General features: G+C 37.3%; 1 pseudogene; it reads left to right on the plus strand.

Annotated features, from left to right (window-relative positions):
• The first annotated feature begins 255 nt into the window (after nt 1-255).
• LOC114566083 (uncharacterized) overlaps nt 256-15277 on the plus strand; it is a 31618-nt pseudogene continuing 16596 nt past the window's right edge.

Below are 15277 nucleotides of genomic sequence, written 5' to 3' on the forward strand. Positions count from 1 at the left end.
TATAAAAACTAAACTAAAAATTATTGAAAATTATTTACAAGAAAGTTTAAAAAATAATATTTCATCCTGAAATGTCACATTTTTACTATTACATTAACTTTATTAAAATTAATAAAAAGTTTTTAAATGAAAAATGACATCAACCATCAAATTAGTTTCACATTAATTTTCTGTATTTTTTATAATTTTATCAGATAAAATGCTCCACCTGTTTTTAAACTCAGACAGCAGCCTTATCTGTGTGCTGCAGGGGCTGATGGGAGATGTGAGGAGCTGTTAGAAACCACGTGGCCCTCGTCTGATCTCACAGCTCGTCCTTGTTTGGCCTCAGCTGCATCAGAGCTCCACTTCTCCCCAGGTTCACCAGAGGAAACACCACTCAACTAAATGCTTTTCCTCCCAGCTGCTGCTCTGTGCTGTCTGTGTTCAGGTGAGTGTTTCCAGCCAATCAGGAGCCAACAAACTCCACCTTTAACAAACACTGGCTCACACTCACCTTCATCTACCTGTCTGTTTCTCTACAGCGCTGGCTGCCATGGCAACACAGCTGATTCAGGATGATTTAACATTGACCAGGAGAGTTGGTGGAGACGTCTCCTTCAGCTGTCGAGGCACTAAGCACTGTGACTCAATTAATTATGTAGGCTGGTGGCAGAAGAGAGACACAGAAACATTCACACTGATTCTTGCTATTCATAGTAGTGGTCATGTTTATTCAGGTTTCAATCATACTCAGAAAGAGGTAGCTGTGGTAAACATGTGAGTTTATTCAGGTTAAACTCAATCATTCAGCCACCTACTACTGCATCTGTGAGAAGAGAGATCCCCACAATGAGAAATGCTCCCTGCAGCCTGAACAAAAACCTCCAGATGAACAGATGTCAAACAGTGTTTGTGACAGGAAGAGATCAGTAAACCACAGCCCAGGTTCACATATTTCACCTCCATCTCAGCCAGAGTCACTAACAGTGTTGGGCAGTAACGCATTACTAAGTAATCTATTACTGTTATATTATGAGTATACTTTCCCCAGTAGTGAGTAGTGTAATGGATTACTATTTCTAAAATTAATTATATATTATGGTTAGAAAGTAATATAGTAATATATCAAGTACAATTAAAGCTGCGAGCAGCGATGGACAGGCCCTCGCGCCTCTGCGCATGTCTGGGGTTACTGGCAGACGCCGCTCATTGCAACCGTGCATTTGCACGGCACTCAGACGCCGCAAATCGTCAACAATGAAAAGGGAACTCCCTGCCGAGTTCAACAATACCTCACACAAGACTCTACATCCTACGGTTCATTAGCTGTGAAAGCCAAAGTATAGGGGGCGAGCCAAACCTTTACCAATAAAAAAAGAAGTCTCTGCTGAGTTCAATGATACCTCACAAAAGGGTATACCTTAGTTGGGTCAAAATTTATGAAAGGGGCGGGGTTTAAGCATAGGGGGCGGGCCAAACCATCACCAATGAAGAAGGACGTCTCTGCTGAGTTCAATGACATCTCACACAAGGGTCTACATAAAACGTGTCATTAGTTATAAAGGGGGGCTTGGCTTAAATATAAGGGGGCGGGCCAAACCATCATCAATGAATAAGGAAGTCTCTGCTGAGTTCAATGATACCTCACACAAGGGTATACCTTAAAGGGTTAAAATGTTATGAAAGGGGGCGTGGCCTGAGTAAGTGAGCTTGGTCATATTATAGGGGGCGGCTCAGTATTACATGTAGGCCACACATTATTAATTATTAATTATTAAGTTTCATGTAAGGCGCATTTCCTGTTGCCAGCAGGGGGCGCTAGGACCAAAAGTCAATTTTGGCCTGTAGGTGTCCTCAGGCCTGGACCCTTGTCAATCGTGAGAAATTTCGGGCAGATACGACAACGTACACTCAAGTTACAACAACTTCTTTGTTCATCGCTAAACACTGAAAATGGCTCTAATGAAGTTTTTTGTACGTCTTGACATGTTACATACAGTACAGGCCAAAAGTTTGGACACACCTTCTCATTCAATGTGTTTCTTTATTTTCATGACTATTTACATTGTAGATTCTCACTGAAGGCATCAAAACTATGAATGAACACATATGGAATTATGTACTTAACAAAAAAGTGTGAAATAACTGAAAACATGTCTTATATTTTAGATTCTTCAAAGTAGCCACCCTTTGCTTTTTTTGATAACTCTGCAAACCCTTGGTGTTCTCTCAATGAGCTTCATGAGGTAGTCACCTGAAATGGTTTTACCTTCACAGGTGTGCTTTGTCAGGGTTAATTAGTGGAAGTATTTCCCTTATTAATAAAAAAGCAAAGGGTGGCTACTTTGAAGAATCTAAAATATAAGACATGTTTTCAGTTATATCACACTTTTTTGTTATTAATGGGAACCTTGGGTTAACTGTCTTTTTTCGGCGTTAAACTCAACAAGCACCTGACAACCTCGCTGGCTGTCCGTCTCACACACACACCGCCACACACACACACACACACACACACACACACACACACACACACACACACACACACACACACACAGCGCAGCAGGCAGAGAAGAGAGTGGGTCACAGCTCAGTTAGTGGAAGGGAGGGGGAGTGCTTAAAACCACTTTAAAATGTTCCAACTTTTCATATTATATTCAGCATTTTGTTATAAAAAGCCATACAAAACAATGGTGGGCGGCTCTAATCTTTATGTTTAATAAGCACAATGCTTAAGTTCATGGAAAATGTGACCTGCAATTTACACTTTAACAACGCCTCAGCTGTCGTGTCAACCCGCAGTGGACAGAGTACCACGAGCTGCCTGTTGTGGTGCTCTGTCAGGTCAACGCTAGTTGGTGGTCTAGTTACCCAGAATAGGTGACTGTGCGCTGGGTAAAGAGTACAGTGTTGCACTCTCACTTCGCCAGCCTTTTTTTGCCCACGGCTCTGTTCTGAATGTGAGAGATAGCCACGCCCCCTTATTTGCATATAAGAACTTGAAATAAATAGAGAGGGAAATAAATAAATTTGGCATTAGGAAAATAAAAGTCTCTTGAAATGACAATGTGGCATGTCTGGGACCAAGCAGCATAGGCAAGGACACATATTTTGGGTTTATTTTTGCCAGCTATAGCCATTAAAGTTTCAACAAAAATACTTAGAAGTGGGTCTTTAACAAAACTGAGGTCAACATAACAATAATACCAGATACTTTTAACATAAACAAACCTGACATCCAGAGACACTGGAGAGAGGGAAATATATAGCCCAAGACTAGCCCACCCCAAACACAAAAGGAAAAACATGTAACTTACTATAATTACCAAGACCCAAATTAAACCCCACAACCAACCATAAGAGATAACTAAAGAAACAAACACTACCCAATATTAGTCTAACACAAAAAAATTATCCACATGCTGCTGTGTTGTTAAGTATTTTGTAGTTCAGAGCCCCCTGTCCACTGCCAAGAGTTGGTTCCTTCCACTTCCTGTGGTGGAGTATAAAGGACAATCCCTGCGTTCATGCCACCTCGGAATAACAGTATTATATAATAAGGTAGTGATGGGACAACCAACTCTTTTACGAGAGTCGGTTCAACCGGACGGTCGTTGGTTGGCCTACCGAGTTAATAGATTCGTTCACCAGTTCGCGTGCCCTCGGCGGCGGCGGGGGGGGCATAACTTGACATAACTATCAAGATAACATTACGTGTATTTGTATGTGATATAGGCTTAATACTTTCCCCTTGGCAATGTAGCATATGAATTTCCATGAACACAATTCTAAAATGCACGAGACATAAAGGCTTCTGCTATCGGTTGATAACTCAAACTTGCCGAGAACCTAGACACCCGTTTGATTACATGACTCATGCATTAGGCACGGTTACGGTCTTGTTCAGTAGTCTGGTGCACAGTCTCCTGGTGACAGCCTACCTATCACGTAACAAACATTTAACTAAACATAACTACTAAGATAACATGACGTGCATTTGTATGTGATATCCATCAATAATATAATCTATTAATTTGTATGTACACAATCATCTAAGATGCACGAGAAATAAAGGCTTCTGCTATCGGTTGATAACTCAAACTTGCCGAGAACCTAGACCCCCGTTTGAATATAGACTCATGCAGTAGCCTACCCTCGGTTACGGTCCTTACGGTCTCGTTCGGTACGCGGTCTCCTTGTGACAGCCACGTAGCAACATTCACTTCTCTAACATTTAACTTAACATAACTACCAAAATAACATTTGTGTATTTGTATGTGATGTACTGTACTTTCCCATCGATAATGTGTGAATTGCCGTGAACACAATCCTCTAAGATGCACCAGAAACAAGGCTTGGTTAATAACTCAAACTTGCCGAGAACCAAGACACCGCTTGATTACATTAGAGTTGCACGGTTACATTAGAGTCGAGGCGGGCGGCAGGTTTGCATGGTTACATTAGAGAGGGCCGGCCGGTTGCACGGTTACATTCGGTCTCGTTTGGGTCTAGGCATTAGTAGCTCATTTCCTGATTGATTTTAGCACCACCACTCCAGTCCAGTGGAGGCGCTAATGAGCCAGATTACAACACACACAGTAGCAGAAGAATACCAGCTACACAACGGCCAACCATTGACATATATATATATATATATATATAATGCCAATGGCACGAATGAATTAAAAGAAAAAAACAGGAGTGAGTCGGATCATTGACGTATGGCACTCGATTCTCCCGGCTCAGTGACACGAGTCGGGTTAATTAACTGGCTCTTCGGTCAGTTCGTCAACACTAATAACAGGGACCCCTCCCCGTGGTTACGTTGTTTTTCCGACTGGCAGCGTTCACATGGTCGGGATGCGTGCTCTTCTTCTTCTGTTATATTGGAGTTTGACATAACAACTTTTTGCATGACTGCCACCAACGGTTGGCCGTAGCCGAGAGCATCAGGTGTGTGAAAACATGGAGGCCACAATAACAGAAGATATGCTATGATATCTGCTGTTTCTCATGCGAGCATCCAAACAGCACATCGACAGGTGTTTGTTTGTGTTATCTGCAGGATGACCAACGGGAAAAGACACGGATAATGTGTTGTTTTTTTATACATGGGCCTATTTATGAATAATTTGAAACATATTATGTCTGTGCATGTTTTTTGCCAGAGGCATTTGTCCACAATAAACAGTTTATTATCATTGAAATATGTCTGAAATATGTCTAAATCCAGCCCGAGTTTCCCACCTCTGATTCCCACAGGACGTTACGTGAATGGTAACGTTTTCACTCAGAAAAACTTTTTTCCGATGTCCATGAACGCACGGAATTTCAAACTCCAGCTCTCCCTTTGGCAGATGGCTCAGCAACAGCAGCATGTGGAGAAACCAGAAACAGGTACAAATCAACAATTTATGAAACAAACAATTTATGAAAAGAATAAACATTTCTAAAAAAAATGTGTTTGTAGTTATTTGTAAAAATTAAACCATTACCCCACATTACATGCTGGCGGTGGATAGGGCCGTCACATGGCATTAGGAAAATAAAAGTCTATTGAAATAAATAAATGTGGACTTATGAAATTAAAGTCTCTTGAAATAAATAAATATGAACTTATGAAATAAAAGTACCATGACATAATTAAATGTATTTAATTATTTATGTATTTATTGCCTCATTTATTTATTTAATGATGTATTTCAAAGGCATATTTATTTATTTATTCATGTATTTATGTATTTATTCATTTATTTATGTATTTATTCATTTATTTATGTATTTATTCATTTATTTAATTCTGAATAAAATGGCATTCCATCCTAGCGAGCCATTTTTGTGCGCCTATTCCAGAAACCCTTAAAATACGTACATTTGGAAGAATTGATGCGACTGCCAAATTTGGTGAGTTTTTGAATATGTTAAGCACCTCAAAAAGCCAATTCATTTGATGGGAAAAAGAATAGAAAGAAAGAAAGAATAGAAAGAAACAATAATTCCTTCAGTTTCAATAGGGCCTTTGCCGCTGTTGGCGCTCGGGCCCTAATAACTCCTCAGTTTTGATACTAAGTAATATGTTACTGTTTAAAGTATTAATAACTAAAAAGTAACTGATTCCACTTCCTGAGTAAGTTGTCTAACACTGGTCACAAACACACTGAACTGAGCTGAAGTTTCTTTTCTGAACAACACAGAGAAAAAATAATAAAAGATCTGAAACAGAAATCTATACAAATAATTAAATTATTAATACAAATAAATGTATGTACATGTGATAAAAACATGAGTAATTCCTTTTTGAAAATCAGTTCCTGATTACAATCATTTAGATATAAACTGATAATCAACAGAGAAATTTCTAATGACAACATGTGACAGAATATGGATTGAAGATATTTGAAGGTTTTAAAACAAAATACAATTATATTAATGTCAAACCCTATATATATTCATCCAAACACTGAAATCACTTTAAATGAATGATTAAATTGCAACAAACCTTGTCATCCAATAATGTTAATTTCAGCTTTAATATTTCTGACCTTAAGTTCAACAATTATATAAAAAGTTGGAGGATCACAACTCTTTCTACTTCAGATAACAACAAGACTACATTCCAACACACAGACATTATAAATGTATAGTAATGGATGTTAGGTGCTCCCCTCCCTGCTCTCTTTTTCCTCTGTTGATCTCAGGTGTTCCTGATTTCTGATTGAGGGGGGCCCCTCCCCTGGATATAAGAGAGGCTGGGAGACCGAAATCTGTCTCTGAGACTGAAGCAGCTGATCACCGTTGGTTTCTCTTCTCTTCTTTTAGGTTTCTTTGCTTTGAGGATGGAGGTCTGGTAGTCTAGTTTTCAGCTTTGTTTCTGTTAGTTAGTTACTACTTTTTAGTTTGGGGGGGAGTTCTGGGTCTGAAGGCCCTTGGTGGGTTGGTTCAGGTTTCTTCTCTTTTGTTCTTTTTGCCTGACCTCCAGAGTCCCAGAGTTTTGGTTTAATCAATAAAAGTTAATTTGTGAATAAATCTTAATTTACTTTAACTAATCCTCAGGTTTGGTGTTATTAGATATGTTGACGTCACATTTAAGTTGTGTTTGTTTGCTGTGGCCGTAACATATTTGGGGGTTATATCGCTAGAGTGTGGTTTTGATTTGGTGAATACCTTGGTTGTGTGATGAGACCTTCCCGAAGGGTGTGTTCTAAGTACCTACATTGCAACACACAGACATTATAAATTTATAGTAATGGAGAATATAAAAATGTGAGCTGATGATGTTTCTGGATAAAAACTTATCAAAATCAGTAGGATTCATCCTCTGAAGAACATGAAGGTCTGAACCAAAGATCCACAGAGACACTCTGCTAGTGGGTCTAAAAAGGACATAAAAGAAGAGACAGTCATGTTAATATGAAGATTAGAGAAACACATCATGGAGCTGGAATATGATCCTGGTTAATAATTTGGACTGGTTCACCTCAGCAGACACATTCAACAGCTGACAGGTTTTTGTATCACTCAGTTTCACTGTGGGAGTCAGGTGAAGAGTACAGCATCTTTGGCTCTGGAACTAAACTGATTGTAACAGGTAAGAATAAACATTAATTTCCTTCAGTTGTTTTATTGATGAAGTTGAAAATGTGTTTTAATAAGTTTCTGCTGTTTCAGGCTTCACATGTTAGTTTTTTCATCAAGGAAAGAATTCTTGCAGCCATGCAGCTATTGTTACATAAAAAAAGGTTCATAGTTCCTGAAAACATGTTTAAATCTAACTGCACAACTCCAGTTATTCTTTATTTCTGGAGGATATTAAACTAATTTATATAGAAAAGGTTTGATGAAATGTTAGAAACATACAGTATTTGATCCTCTCAGTTAATCAACAATTAGATAATATATGATGGTAAACATAACCGAATATATGCCAGTAAATATATTTTTTAAAGAGTATAATTTTAATTATATTGTTTAGAATAATTAACTATTTTATATGATAATTTATATATTCATGCATAATTTATATATTTATATATATGATACACGATGATATATAACAGCAAAAACATATATATATATATATATATATATATATATATATATGTGTATGTATATATGTATGTATGTATGTATGTATCGCAGCGTACTTTTAATATGAATAGTATTTGATGATTAACATAATCTGAATTTTTTTTGTAATCGTGTATAAAAGGTAACATTTTTGTAAAAAATCTATGAAATTACTAATATATTGATTTGTTGCTTAAGCAATTAGAGTAAAATATAAGGTGGTAAATATGTTATATGTATCCTATTTTAGTAATTAAAATGATAATTGTATTTTATAAAAAGATAAATATGTAATTTATTTTAATATGTAAATTAACTCTACAACACTGTTCCTTTGTGTGAAGGTACATTTTATAATTATTAAATGTTAATTTACAATCAGGGATTAAGATAGTGTGTTTATTATATTACAGTTTTTATTTGAATTTGATATATCATAAAACAACCGATTGTCCCTCTGAACTGGTAAAATGAGGAGGTTTGGACAGTGTCTGTCAGCGTCTGAAGAGACCCTAAAAACACCTTCAGTGTGTTTGTAGAGAGCTCCAGGGAGAGCAGCAGCTACATGGAGCTTGAATAGGACTTAGCATTAAGAGAGACTACGGTAGAGAGTAGTATGAAAGCCCAAACATCATCATAGGGAGGTTGGTTAAACGTTTAGATAAAGGGTGTTTAGATCTGACACTATGGAAGGAGCCCCCCATTTTATTATAAATAACAACAAAAAAGGCTCCTGACCCAGCACGTTTCTGTATTTTATGAGATAAAGGAGAATCTGTTGAATAACAAAAAATCATTCACATTTTTCAATGTTAATCTGTTGAATTTTGTTCAATTGTTAAGAAATAAAAATGATTTCTACTCGTCAATCTTTATTGGCTCCTATACAAATAGTTTTTCATTAGTGGTTATCAAATAAGGACAAAGACTAAAATAAATTGTTATATTTGATCTTTATATAAAATGTAGATCATGAACAGAGTCATAGATGAGTCAAAGTTCATACTGAAAGTGGAGGCTGTTAATAAAAAAAAAACTATCAAATCTCAATCATTTTTCAATATTTCATTGTAGTTGTGTATAAACTTGAACATTGTTGTTAAAAATTATGACATTTTTTATGAATTGTGTAGTTTAAATATAGATTAAAATATGTTATATAGATTGTAATAATTCAAAATTGCTCAAGTATTACATGTGAAAGTAAATGTTATTTATTGTAATATAGGCTAGAAAGAAATTGTCCATTCTATGAGGGAACATTTTAATCACTATATTATGTTAGTAATAATAATTTTGGTAAATTGACTTTGTACATTGACATGAAGAATTGCCAAATCCATAATTGTCTTTAGTCCCCATATAAGCCGTGCTGACATGAGATGATCAGTGTGTGTTTGATATGAAGGTGAATCCAGTATATGTAGTGAACTTTGTGCTGTATTGATGAGTAGTTTAGTGATCAGAGTCCATGTAGTTTCCAGGATCAGACTGAATGCAGTGCTGTAAGCTGCTGGTGACTGTGTGAATGTGTGTCTGTGCTGCTTGTTGCTGCTGTCAAACTTCAGATGAGCCGGTAGTGAAGCCCGTGGTGAGCGTGTACCCAGCAGCATCCAGAGCCCACCTGGAGGGGAAGAGCTCCCTGCTGTGTCTGGCCTCAGCCATGTTTCCTCCTCTGGTCCAGTTCTCCTGGAAAAGACGAAAGGAGAATGGTCCTCTGGAGGAGCTGCCCTCTGATGAGGGAGAACAGTTGGAGATCAGAGAGTCAGGACACACCGCCTCCATCTTGCTGATCCATCAGAAAGAGAACAGCACATATAAATACTCCTGCTATGTCCAGCACGAGGGGGGCACAGTGGAGGCCCAAACAGAACAATGTAATGGAGGCTCGGTGACTGTGTTCAGCAGAGATTCATCTTTATGTCGAGACGCTGTCAAGGAGGGCAGAGGACTGACTTTTCTCACTGCAACTCCAGTGTATTCTCAAGGTTTGTGGAAGACTTAGGTGCTCGTATTTGGCTGGGGGTTTAGGGGAAATGAATGCTTTTTAATAAAACGAACTATGCATTTTACACCATTTTGGACCATGATTATTACCATATTTGTGTCTAAAACATTGGAAAAGCTAGAGCAGATAATAAATAAATAAAACTCAAAAAGCTTAAACACAAAACTTTCTAAACCAACTACAATCATTAGATTTGAGAAAAGTATTTGAGTCTGTTTTAAGCTCACAGTCATTTGGCTTAGGTGGTGTCCAAATGCCCTGAATGCAGCACCATATAATAAACCCTGAACTCCACAATATTCACTGCTTTTCTGTTTCAGAGGTTTCTACTCTTCCACCATCTCCACCAACACTTCCACCAGCAGCTTCTGTCCCGTCTCAGTACCTCAGTACAGTGGAGGCCCAAACAGAACCAGGTAATGAAGGCTTGGTGACTGTGTTCAGCAGTGATTTAGCTTCATGTAGAGACTCTGTCAAAGAGAGCAGAGGAGTGACATTTCTGACTGCAACCCCAAACGTTTCACTTCTTTTCTGTTTCAGAGGTTTCTACTCTTCCACCATCAGCTTCTGTCCCGTCTCAGTACCAAGTGAAGTTGTTCTGTCTGCTGTACACCCAGCTGATAGTGAAGAGTCTGGTGTACTGCTGTGGACTCTCTCTGCTGATGATCCTCAGAAACAAGGGACCATCCACCAGCTGAACACATGCTGACTGACTGTTTTCTGCTCACCTTTTCTCGCCATCAAATCTCATCAATTCATCTCATTTATCACGTTAATCAGTATTCACAGATATCAATTATGACATGTTGTGTTTGTCATCCTAATCATATAAATACATATATATCTTAGCAGTTACTGAGTGTAAATTTGGTGGTGTTTTTTGATACTTTAGTTTATTTCTACTTTTAATTGTGACTTGTATAATGATAGATAATTTGAATAATCAGCTGTCTGGTAGATATTTTATAGTTCATATTGTTTTTTCTGTTCTGGCATTTCTCTTTAATACATTATGCAGAGTGTGGCAGCTTTTTCATTTTTTTCAGTGTAACATTCTTAATGAACATAAATGAACATAAATAACAGTGTCTGTTTTTAAACTTTGTTTTTTGGATTTCATTCCAATAATTAGAATAAGACTCATTGTCATTGGAAAGCTAACCAAAGATAACAAATATATGTAACCAGTTGTTGTATACAGATCATTAGGTGTGGGTGTTCCACGCTGGAGTCTTCTCCAGGACAAATCTTTCATTGTGAGTTGCTCGGTAATACCTTGGGTTGTGCGGTGTATGGTGCACAGGTATTTGTCAACCCAAATGTTTTCTTGGCTTTTTAATTATCTTTAAACATTTAAATAAAGGCTCAAACTCTACACTGATGATTGACTGTTATTTGACTCATGAACAAAGAGTAGAGCAAACTGGATTTTGGGCTATTTATCTTACATAACCTATCTTCTTTAAAACCAGCAGAAAGAAAACATTTATTTAACTACACTTTGTTTAATTGGGTTACCATTAGCTAATGCCTTGTTTGCATATTTAAACATTCAATTTCATAAAACATGTAATTCAAAAACTAATTGTCTTAATGTAGGTAATAAACTGGGAAAGTTTCATGGTGATATCTGTTAGTTAAAATATTAACATTTATTTACCTGTAGAGTCTTTAAAAAATCTTAATTTTATAATCCATATCTTTAGAGGTTTTGTTCTCATACGCTGAGATAAAAATCTCCACTTCAAGAGCATTTAAATAAACCAAACTTCTTTTCAACATTTTTTTTTACACAGGGCTTTGTTTAGATATCATTCAGAGTCTGACTTGTACAACATTGTATGTCCAGTATGTATAAGTATGTATGTAAATACATATTTAATAAGAAGATGCTTTATTTGCATTGCAGACATTAACCACTGAGACATCAGATTACAAAACACTCATGTGAGTTGTCGTGTTTGTATGAGGACTTTCATCAAATCCAAGTGTAAACTGTAAAGTTGAGCTTTGATGGCTAAAATCTCCATAAATAAAGTCCATGGAGGTGACCTCCAGGTGGGTCATCATTGTTGCTCTCTGGGCTCAGTTAAACTGTGTGTGGGTAGAGGGCTCAGTGGAAAAAAAGGCTTCCAGACCACAAGAGAAAAGACACACAGCTGCAGAGAGGAAGAGGAGTTCCTGAGTGTTTACAGCAGCAGCAGATATGAATCTGTTCTCAGTGGTTATTAGAAATCATAAAAAACTGTTGACAGAGAATCACCACTTCCTTTCCTGCAGCAGACGGGCTGTGTGGGTTTCTGCTCTGCAGCCTTTCTCACATTAACAACACAATGACAGTTACAACCATCCACTCTGGTTAAAGGATCATTCCAGGAACTGGAGTTTGATTTCAGTGCTCAGTATTCACTCTCTCAGCTTGGATCTGTGTCATTAATCGGAGAAAGAAACAGCTCCAATCAAAAAGGAAAATAACATTAGTGAATAAAAAACAACCATGTGCAGAATATACAAAACCACAACATCACATACATTATATTTATTTTTATTTTTAAGAATAAAGCAAACATAAAAAGTAAAGAAAGGGAATAAAAGTGTACAAATATTTTTTTCTTATTTTCCCCTTAAATCATAAATAATTTTTAATTAAAACGCTAATTCATAAAACAGTGGATAATATGAATAATAATGTGTAGTAATACATCATTATTATACATACACATTTAACGTTTAAGAAGTCAACCGCAGTATTTTCCAAAAATAAGCGGTACATCTGTTATCATTGATCAGAGCGACAGAACACAAACCACAGAGACAAACAAGTCATCTTGTTGTTTCACCCCCTCAAAAAAACATCTGCATCTCTAAAAGCAGAACTAAAGCCTCCATGTTACCATGGTAACATGAAACAACCTATCGGTGCACCGCGGTAACTCAAGCTTTAGAAAACACAATCATAATTTACATAACCAACCATACAGGTTCATTTCATCTTAAAGGAGTTTGCACACCGCTCCAACAAACACCAACAAACTCCAACATTCTAAAGTTGTCAGTTGTTGGCAGTTGTTGTCAGTTGTTGGCAGTTGTTGTCAGTTGTTGGCAGTTGTTGGCAGTTGTTGGCAGTTGTTGGCAGTTGTTGGCAGTTGTTGGCAGTTGTTGGCAGTTGTTGGCAGTTGGTCATCTCTAGAATGTTCATAAACCAACTGCCAGTCCACACTGCCCAGACAGGAACAGACCAGACTGACTTTGGTCACCTAGTCCTACCTTTTCTTATTTGAGTTTTAGTGTAATATAACATGGAGGAAATGGAGATCTTGTTGAATGTGGCCAAAGTAGTTCTGGTCTACCTGGCCTGTAAAGCTGCTAGCCGTGTACAGGAGAGACGGCAATCAAGACGAGCCAGGAGGAGACTGTGGTGGAAACCTTGGATATTGGGACATGCAAAACAGGGAGTCTATCCTAACTTGTGTCAAGAACTTCCCTCAGAAGATACTCCAGCTTTTGCAAATTTTGCCTGTTTTGCTCCTCAAGGTTTTGAGGAATTACTCACTATGGTTGCTCTACTAATTGATGGAAAAAGCACCAAGAGACAGTATTTTGAGCTCTTAGAATTTTGCCATTTGTTGGAAAATGGGCGACATTTGTCCGACATTCTCCAACTCCACCAGACCAGACTGGACATAAACTCTAACGACTCCACCACACAAACACCAACAAACACAGACGGCCGGCCAACACTGACCCAACTGTTGGTGTTTGTTGGAGTTTGTTGGAGCAGTGTGCAAGCTCCTTAAGGGGAGAACATGTAACTAATAGATATCACCATGAACTTTCCCAATTTGATTACATTATTTAGAAAATTTATATTTGTATTACGCATTTTCTGAAATATCAGAAATATCTTTTGGTAGATTTAGGAGAAATCTACAGACAAATAAACAAAGTGTAGTAAAATAAATGTTTTCTTTCCACTAATCTGAAAGAAGACATGTTAACATATTTTAGCTTTTCCTCATGTAAATTTGAATACATTTGCCATATTTTTCTTTTCTTATTTTATTTTGTTGTAATAAATATTTCTTTGTCTTTGTGAGCTACCTATGTTAACTCTTAACCCCTGTGGTATGTTATGTAATGTAATTTAATTTTTCAGATATTTTTTTGCCTAAAAAAATAAAGGTGAAATGAAAAAATAAAAAAGTATTTTGTTTTTTTTTCTTTTCCTGTATGTGTCTGAATTATTGTTTTTCTGGACCCCAGGAAGACGAGCTGGTTGTCTAGGCGACAGCTAATGGGGGTCCTTATAATAACCAATAAAATGATGATCACCTCTGTGCTCCTCCTGTTGTTACTTTGACTCTGCTGCCCTCTGGTGGCTGCAGACACTCACTGCTTCAAACTACACGTCTTGTGTTTCTTTATTTGTGTTTTTCTTGTCTCTTTTTTGTTGTTTCTTCTATGTAATGTTGCAGAAAGTATTCTGATCCTTTTACTGCAGTAAAAGTAATGTAAAAATACACTGTTACAGTAAAAGTCCTGCATTGAAAATGTTCCTTCAGTGAAAGTCTGTAATTATAGTAGTAAAGTTAATTAGTTAGCTAATGGACATTTTGAGCCTCACTAGTTAACTAGATGATGATAAAGAGTAAATAGTGAGAGGTGTTGTTCAACTAGTGAGACGAGATGTCTAACTAGTGCTGACAAAGACTGAAATCATTGAGGAAACTGACGTCTGATATCAAGAATATGAAATAATAGTATGAGTAAGCATTTATTTCATACTTTTACCCTTGGTGTTGAAATGGTACAAATGTGTTCCTTCTTTCATTTTGTACCCTTAAATAAGTCGAAAGGTACTGTTCAGGGGTCTCATTTATAAATGTGGCGTACGCACAAAACAGGGCTGAAAATGTGCGTATGCCAGTTCCCACGCAAAGGTTTTGATTTATAAAAAAACAAACTTGACGGGAGAATGTGCGGTCCTCCATGCAAACTCTGATCCATGCATACGCACATTTTGGAGACAAAATAGGAATTGGCGACGCAGATGGTGAGGTGGTGAACTGAAGTCAGACTGCAGAGAGTAAACTATTTTTAAGATTAATCTTGATATTTTCTAGTATTGATGCCTCACGCACATTCTTTGACTTGTAGTGTATTCGGTAGCGATGGTGCAATGCTGTGTGGTGAGGAATCCGCTGACTTCTTTTCTTTGTT

This window comes from Perca flavescens, chromosome 12 (assembly GCF_004354835.1).
Source record: "Perca flavescens isolate YP-PL-M2 chromosome 12, PFLA_1.0, whole genome shotgun sequence".
Classification (NCBI taxonomy): Eukaryota; Metazoa; Chordata; class Actinopteri; order Perciformes; family Percidae; genus Perca; species Perca flavescens.